This window comes from Octopus bimaculoides, chromosome 13 (assembly GCF_001194135.2).
Source record: "Octopus bimaculoides isolate UCB-OBI-ISO-001 chromosome 13, ASM119413v2, whole genome shotgun sequence".
Classification (NCBI taxonomy): domain Eukaryota; kingdom Metazoa; phylum Mollusca; class Cephalopoda; order Octopoda; family Octopodidae; genus Octopus; species Octopus bimaculoides.
Window position 1 is genome coordinate 1737833 of NC_068993.1, and position 9751 is coordinate 1747583.

The window sequence follows — 9751 nt, forward strand, 5'->3', positions numbered from 1 at the left end:
ATATATATATATATATATATATATATATATATACATACATACATACATACATATATATACATATATATATCTGTGCGTATGTATTTGTAACCCACCATCGCTTGACAACCGATGTTTACGTTTCCGAAACTTAACTGTACTAGGCTTACAAAGAATAAGTCCTGGGGTTGATGTCTTCGACTAAAGGCGGTGCTCCAGCATGACCACAATGAAATGACTGAAACAAGTAAAAGAATAAAAGGAAAAAATATATATGTAGTTATATGTAGGTAAGTACGTATATTAATGCATATATACAAAAACACATAATTGTATATATATATATATATATATATATATATATATATATATACATGCATTTACATATATATGTAGATATTCTTATAAATATGTGTATATATGTACATACACACACACATACACTGATTGCTTAATTTTTTTCTATTCTTTTCATATCAAAAGTTATAATTTTCCAATAATTCATGATTAAATTGTAATTTTTTCTAAAAAAAATATCATTAAATTAAATAATTGAAAACATTCATTTCATATTAGAACGTAATCAAAGCCAAAGTGATTTTGATTGATTAAGGATTATCAGGAAAATTTGAACTTTGCCATTTCTAATTGATATAATCTCTTTGAGCCATATTCCTGTCAAGGAAATAATTTAATTCCATCTCAGACATGAAGTTACCATATTCATATTGTCTCCGCTAGAACTTCTCTGTTAGAGATCACTGTCAATTGATATCACCGTCAAGAGATAAAAAAGAATTTCTCTCTTTATGAGTTTAGATGTTAGAATATTGGTAAAAAGATCAAAAAGCGTTTTCTATCAGCATTTGTTTGTCCGCTTCTAAATATTTCTCTTCTTCGGAAAGAGGAATACTTTACTGTTAGATTAGATAATTTCTATCAAATTTACTTTTACTCTAACATATATCTTGATGTTTACAAACTGTATTGAACCCAGCTGTAATCTGATAGGCAAATATTGATCATTTAATTGCTACGTAATTTCAACAGACTTTAGATGTTTTCAGCAAGCGGCGGCTCAGAGCTGGAAATAAAACGTTAAACCATATTTAACAGTTTTAAGGATGAAACACTATTAACCAATTGAATATTAAAAAATAAAAGCGCGAAAAATATGTATACATGAAAAAAACAAAACAAAACAAAAAAAGACAAACTCAACTACGCAAAGAATTTCCTTTTTATTTTTTTTCTTTAGATATAAATGTTTTCTCTTTTCTGTATTAAAATGAAAACTGTTGAATCGAGACAGCTTCTGCTTGAAACTCAGCTAACACACTAAACGAAAAACCTTTAAGCTTGCTACAACAAATGCTTAACTTCACCAATGCCTTTCATGTATGTCTGTCTGTCTGTCTGTCTGTCTGTATGTATGTATGTATGTTTGTGTGTATGCAAGTACGTATGTATGTTTGTGTGTATGTATGTTTGTGTGTATGTATGTATGAGTGTGTGTATGTATGAGGGTGTGTATGTGTGTGTGTATTTATCTACCTATCTCCCTCTCTCACTCTATATGTACACATATATTTCAGTATCTATCTATCTATCTGGTAGATGAACAAGGGCGCGAATTACTCGAGCCAAGTAAAATGTGTGTGGCCTTTCAACAGTATTTTGCCCGACTGTTCGGGACGAGTGGCGAGCGAAAACGCAGGGTGGACTTCAGTGCCTACCTGCACAGCCTGCTACGACTCTCGACAAAAGAGGCAAGGTGCTGCGAAGATGCCATCACAGCGACGGAAGTGCGGGACGCGATGGCAGAATGCTCGAAGGACAAATCGCCGCGTCTGGATGGTCTACCCTACGAGCTTTACAGTTGTATGCCAGACTTGTTTTGGAGACGTATTGGCGGCGGTGTACTGCAACTGGCAGCAAAACAGGAGCATCCCCGGTTTTGTGAGCCGAGGAGCCGTAACGCTGCTGAAGAAAGATCCAAACAAAGGGGACGTAATAGATAACTTTAGGCCCATCACTCTGCTCAATGCAGACTTAAAAATTTTGGCCAAGGTGTTAGCCAAGAGGTTGGCGCTTGTCATCGAGAAACTGGTCGACAATGTGCAAACGTGCCCCGTGCCGGAGCATCCAAGACAACCTCCACCTGATGCGCTACATCATAGACAGGGTAGTTAAAGAACCTGGCATTGGTGGGGCCCTGATCAATCTGGATCTATCCAAAGCTTCCGATAGGATAGACCATCGATACTTGGAGGCTGTCCTCATAGTGGCTGGTTTCGGTCCCGTCTTCCGCGGCTGGATAGCTGCCTTGTACAGAAATATCTGTTCGGTAATTAGCGTGAATGGGCATCTATCGAGACCTTTCGACATTGCCCGTTCGGTCCATCAGGGATGCTCCCTCTCGTCGCTTCTGTACGTATTGACTTTCGAGCCACTACTGCGGAAGCTGGCAACGCTGAGAATTGGGACGAGCGTGTCCGCATATGCGGACGACGTCACCGTCATAGTGTCTAGCCAAGAGCACATCAAGCTGGTCGGCAAGACACTGAAAGACTACAAAGTGGTAACAGGAGCAAAAATCAACCGGGAAAAGTCAGTGGGCTTGCGGCTCGGCACCTGGAGAAGCAAGCCCATGCCGTTCAGCAGTGCCTCCATCGTGGGACGCTGGACAGACAGTCCGGTCGAGTTTCTCGGGTGTCTGGTTTGGTTCGGACCTCCAAACGGAGAAGAACTGGGACGAGATAACGAGTAGGGTGGCTACTCTCGCCCGGCAATGGGCCGAGAGGAAATTGTCTTTCACTGACATAGTGTAGCTAGGACTACATTATGTAATGTATCCTTTCTTTTTAAGCTTGTTTAGATCCAAGTCAGTCCTATCCACTTTTTCTATGAGCAAAGACAGTCCAGCTGTGACCATCCCTTCTTTAATCCAGAAATATTCTACCTAGGAACATATTATCTAAACCTGGCTTCAATTTATTTTTTTAAGGGAGTTTTAGCTGCTATTTCTAGAATGCTGACCAAACACGCAAGGAGTTTTGAACCAGGAGGTGCTTGAGTTAGGCGGAGTTAATCTTAATATTGTTGTGTAAATATTCCGAGCGACCACAGAATTGGTAAGAAAGCAATGAAATTGAAAAATGGTTATGCCAGCCGGAATATATTAAACTGAGCTTTTTCGCACAGGTAAATCTTTGATTAACGATCAAGGTATATATTTACCTTTCACACAGGTAAATCTATGATTAACGATGAAAGAATATATTTACCTTTCACATAGGTAAATCTGTGATTAAAAGTGAAAATACAGGAAACAAAAACGAAATAAAAAGACAAAAGACAACAAAAAACAAAACAAAAACACAGCTGTGTGTGTGCACTTATAAAAATAAATGAAATTGGATGAAGCAATCACCTGCTTAACCAGGCAGCGTATGCATACACACATACATACATACATACGCACACACACACACACACACACACACACACACACACACACACACACACACACACACACATATATATATATATATATATACACAAATACATACACACACACACACACGTATATATAATATATTATCTATTATATATATATATACGCATGCATAGGTATATACACATACATCTACGCTCACACATACATACGTATTGTACACGTATATGTAAATATACATACCTATATATGTACGTATATAATGTGTGTATAAGTAAACTTGCATATCATTATATAATGTATGTATTCATATATATACGCACGTATCTATCAATCTATCTATCTATCTATCTATCTTTTTTTTTTCTTCCCGCGATCCCTTTTGATCGAAATCCCCACCTTTTTTTTCCGCGATCCCTTTTGATCGAAATTATCCCCCCCCCCCCAAAGAAAAGCTCTACTTTGTAATTTGTCCATGTTCTGTATTTAACCCTATCTATCTATCTATCTATCTATCTATCTATCTATCTATCTATCTATCTTTCTATCTATCTATCTACATTCTCCTCTATACTTGGGTTGCATGGCATTGTATACATCTGCGCGAGTATGTATTTGTAAATGGAAAAGAAAGTTGAGATGAAGAGAAAAGCAAGGAAGAGGGAAAAGTAGCAGCAGTAGCAGCAGCAGCAGCAGCAGTGGTAGTAGTAGAAGGAAGAGGGGGAGATAAAAGTTAGAAAGAAAACAAAGAACAGAAACAAGACTAGCAATATGAAGTGGGAGTAGTTTTGGTGGTGTTAATCCCTTTTAATCCGGGTGCTAGATTGGGGTATTATTACAGTTGATTCCCAGGGTCAGATCTCCATAAAATAGAAATCTTTGATCAATGACATTCTCTCCGTGACCGTCACGTCTTTCTGTTTTTTTTTTTAAATTTGACACCGTGTGTCTAGGATTACCGCAACATTTCAAACTGTCATCTGATCCCTGAAATGCCCAGGTCCCACTATTGCTAAACATTGGATTAAAACGGATTAACAAATAAATCTTCCCGTCACTTCACCACACACAGCTACTCATACATTTTCTCCTCCTTTTTCTTTTCCCAACTATTTTCTCTACCTCTTTCTATTTTTGTATGATGTTTAATATATTCAAGCTGGCATAACCATTTTTCAATTTCATTTGTATGATGATGAGGAAAAAGAAAGTACTGGTGGTGATGATGATGATGATGACGATGATGATGTTGATGTTGATGATGATGGCGATGATGGTGATGATGACGATGATGTTGATGATGATAATAATGATGACATTGTAGGTGTTGCTGGTGGTGATGATGATAGTGACCTTGCTATATACGGTGTGATATGGACTTCAAATTTTGACTCAAGTCCGGCAAGTTCAAGATCTTTTTCTTTCCTTTTTTTTCCTGTAAAAATATGTTGCTGATAAAAACAATATATAGAGTTAGGTTAAAGTGTAGAACCAAGCATAATTTCTTCATAAAATTGGAGAATATTTAATTTTCTCTCTTTTGAGGTTTTCGTCCTACCTATCTTTTCGGAAAAGAATTGACTACATGCAATCAATTTACCTGACAAGGTTTATATCAACTTAACTCCAAGTCACCACACTTCTCTCCCCATTGCTGCCCATCTCTCATCGTCATGAAACAGAATCAGGAAAATACCCAGAGCTATTTCTAATGACCCAGTGAACATAACCACCTGGAAGACACTTGACAACTAATTCCTCTGTTATTTATTTTACTCTTCAATTCAATACAATCTGGCTTACCAATTTTTTTGATTTTGTTTTGGTATCAGATTTTGGTTTGAAGTTAATATAAAACGTACCGTTTGCAAATAACGGAATCAGAAATAAAAGCAAATCCAAAGGATGCGAAACTCGATAAAGCAAGCAAAACAATAGAAACTAATTCTTGATACACTTAAAAGCAGGAACCAAACCCCAACAACCAATAATCTGAAAAAAAAGCCAAATTATTTAAATAAAGGTCATCATCATCATCATCATCATCATCATCATCATCATCATCATCATCATCATCATCATCATTGTTATTGTTATTATGTTTACTCTTCTTATTTTTATAATCATTATTTTCTTCGATTATCATTACTATTTTATTGTTGTTGTTGTTGTTCTAACTGTTGTTGTTGTTTTTATTATTTTATTGCTGTTGGTGGTTTTATAGAGTTAATGTGTCTCTGTTGTTAGCCTGCCAGTTATATGACAGGTTAAAGATAGCATTAGGTAGTATTAGTGTTGGAAGATTATTAATTTCATTACTAGCGAAATAGTGGAGGTATTTTTCTGCAGATTTCTTTTTTATTGGTGGCCATGATTGATGAGTTTACCAAGGGAGATAAATAAAATAAACAAAACAAAAGATCTTTTGTAATGAAGAACAGGAAAAGAAGTTGTGTTTCCAGCTTCAAATTCGAACTAAATGTGTGTGTGCTGTGTGCGTGTGTGTATATATGTATATGGATATTATATATATATATATATATATATATATATATATATATATATATATATATATATATGTGTGTGTGTGTGTGTGTGTAACAAGCACGAAGTATATACACTTAAATACATTCACCCATATAAACGCCGGCACGCATGCAGGTGCATGTACGTGTAAGCGTATGTGTGTTTTAAATTCAGAAAAATTGATTAAGAGTAAAAACTATTCAGTAAAAACTAACATGGTGGAATTGGTGTCCAGCGCAGTGTGCAGCTGTTGGTGATTGATCACAGTTGCATCACTCTGTTGACTGAAGATTGCTTTCTAAACTCCTTGAAACGATAAATACTTAAACTTATTGACTATAGATTGATTACGAAGATTATCCATGATATTGGTAACGTTACCATACACTAGAAGCATATTTGAAACACAGGCACAGGCACACACACACACACACACGCGCACACACACACACACACACACACATACACGAACACACACATATACACGAACGCACACATATATATTTATACATAAATATGAATATACATATATATACGTAAATATACTCATGCTTATACATATGTGTATATTTATATTTGTATACAGTAAGATGAATTGAAAGACACACACACACACACACACACACACACACACTCACACACACACATATGTATATATATGTATATATGTGTGTATATATATATATATGCATATATATATATATATATATATATATATATATATATACACACCCACACACACACATATATACATGTACATACGTGTGAGTGTGTGTGTGTGCTTACGAGAGTAATATAAGTAAAGCTGTGTGTTTATCTTCTCTTGATTGTTTTCTAAAACTTTATTTTTAATTCATTTCAGTTTCTTTCAGTGAATCTGTCTTTTTTAGCACTTATAGAAATGAAGACTACGGAAGATAATAGAGATCGATAGGCAGGTAAACACATACACACACACCTACACACACACACACACAGATAGAGATGTATATGTACATTACATATATGCGAATGTATATATAGAGAGAGTAAGTAAGAAATAGAGACAGAGGTTTGCTTTCATATCGATGCGTTTCTAATGTCTGCTTGATTAAAATCAAGCCACTATTAGTCTTTAATGGAAACTAAAATGATTTATGTGCTCTGTCTACATTGAGAAACTGACGATAGCTCTCCTATACTTTTCTCTCTCTTTTCCTATTCTTCTCCACATTATTTTCGCTTCCAATTTCCATTATACCATTATTCAATGCAGCATGATTCTATGTGTCTTTGAGTCCTCATCGTATCATCTGTGTTGTCTCATCTACGTCTGTCTAATACAGCTACTTCATCACACATTTTTCTTCATTTCATTTTTGAACACTCTTCATTATCAACTCATAGAATGTTATCCAATATGGCTCCTCACATCACATAATTCGCCGATACCTGTAATTATCGCTCTTGCACACAAAGACTGATGTTTGATTTTGAAGTCCAACCTCAAACTGTCTTTTAATCTTCACATGGCAGATCCAAGTGACCAGATTCTACTTTGATCATCTTAGGTTCCATGTATTCACCAACAAAGTGGCATCGCTGTACGAAAGGATGTTGCATTAAGAATAATGAATTACGAATAATACATTATGAATAATGCATTATGAATGGTGCATTATGAATAATGCATTATGAATGGTGAGTTATGAATAATGCATTACGAATAATGTACAATGAATGGTGCATTATGAATAATGCTTTATGAATAATGCATTATTAATGCCGTGTTATAAACGATGCATTATGTACATTGCATTGTTACAATTATGTCGCTTCAATGATGCTGCGCTACAACAAATACAAGTAAGGATGCAGGGTACAGATGTCTGTTGGTGCAAACAAATTTAGATAAATCAGAAAAATACAATACAAAAAAAAACAACCAAAGACACCTGTAATGTGCGTTTGGGAAACCGGTATTTACTTCTTTAAAACTAAAATAGTTTAAGAAGTACTGTGAGGTATAGTTTGTGACGTTTTGGACGAAGTCCCTCATCAGGAAAGGGAACATTTTTTACTTCTTTTCTGAATAAGGGAGAGGACCATAAAATAATGGCAAGTCCACGTGGCTGTATTTATTTAGTTGGATAGCTTGCCATAAATGGCAGTGAAATCTTCCTCAGATTGCGTCCACATTAGAAAATGTAACCTGTGATACACTACGTATCATGAAAGGTGGCTAAAATCTGCAGCTGCATATGTAGACAGTTGCAGCTATATATTCCATAGAAATGTGCAGTTTTCTATAAATGGTTGTAGCTGTACACTTGTGTTACATTCAGCTTGCAGCTGTATGTAAAATGGCTGCAGATGAAGTCTTAAAGATGAAAAATTCTCTCTCAAATCTAAACCACAACTTACTGTTTTTTTAAGAAAGGATATTCGTTAATATACTTCAACTGTAAATATAACGAGGTGGTCACAGTTAGAACGCCGTTGATAATATGTGTACTCAGGGTTGACCTACGGTTAACATAAATCATGTGACATTTATCTGACAGTCAGCTTCACCTTGTATTAACCCACAGGAAGAATTTCCTATGTAACCATGATCTGTCTCCCCCCACCCCGCCCACACCGCATCGCAGCTGCAGATTGAAACTAACTTTGGTAGGAATTATTAAATCCAACATTAGACCCCTATCAGTAAGTATAGCGGTGTTGTGGACAAGAACATGGTGGATAATTCACAGAATTAATTCCACGACGAGACTGTTTATGTTATAGATCAGGTGAGAGTTACCGTTTTATATTCAAAGACTCTGTTGAATGGAATGTAATACAATAAAGAGAAGATAAAAGAAAACTTTATTAAACACACCGAAAATTGTAATTATATTAATTGTGAAAATGTAATTATAAATATAAAAGTAAGAAATAAAAATATACACTGAAATTTTAACGAGCTTTTGAAGAATTTAAGAATATTTGAACAAATGCAGATGAGCTTATGGAGCTTTAGGCAGAATGTCGTCTTTGTTCTGACTTTGTGTTCCGTGTTCAATTTCTGTCGAAGTCAGCGTTACCTTTCATCCATTTGGGATCGATAAATAAAGTACAATTCTAGGATGGTTGATTTATGGAGTTGATTTTGTTGATTTGTGATAAAACTCGAGTTTGTCGGAAAACCCCAGTCGCTAGTAGAAGCAATAACAGTATATTACTGGTATCTATTTTATTGGTTTTAGTTCCATAACCAGAACTTGAAACTATAACAGAAGGATTCTGGCAAACGCTGATTCAGTGTTGGTTATGAAAGTACTAAATAAAGGTTAGTGGGTGTCATGGCTATTGGACTTCGAAGCGTACAATAATAACCCAAAATGTCGTTTACTTTGCAACAAAGCCACACGGTTACTACAGTAACGGGTAGATATAATTTTAATAATAATCGCATTCTTTCTGTTAGAAATTGGATTAGACAAGCTGATCATTACAAAATGTCTTAAAAATACCATGAACAACATTTCATGTTTGAGAATAATGGGAGATGGCCAAATATGAAGGGTGGGGTGGGGGAAGGAATAAAGAAAATGAGTTATAAACACATAATAAAAATAATAAGGATATGATAAAAAGAATTAAAAAAAAAGGAAATAAATAAAAATAAAAAAGATAATGTAAATACGACGTGGAAAATCTAAAATATTTTTAATTTCTGAAGTTAATATTAAAAGGTAAAGATGAAGAAAATGAAAAATTCTTGAAGAGAAAAAGTGAAAGGAAATTAAAAGTCAAGAAACAGAA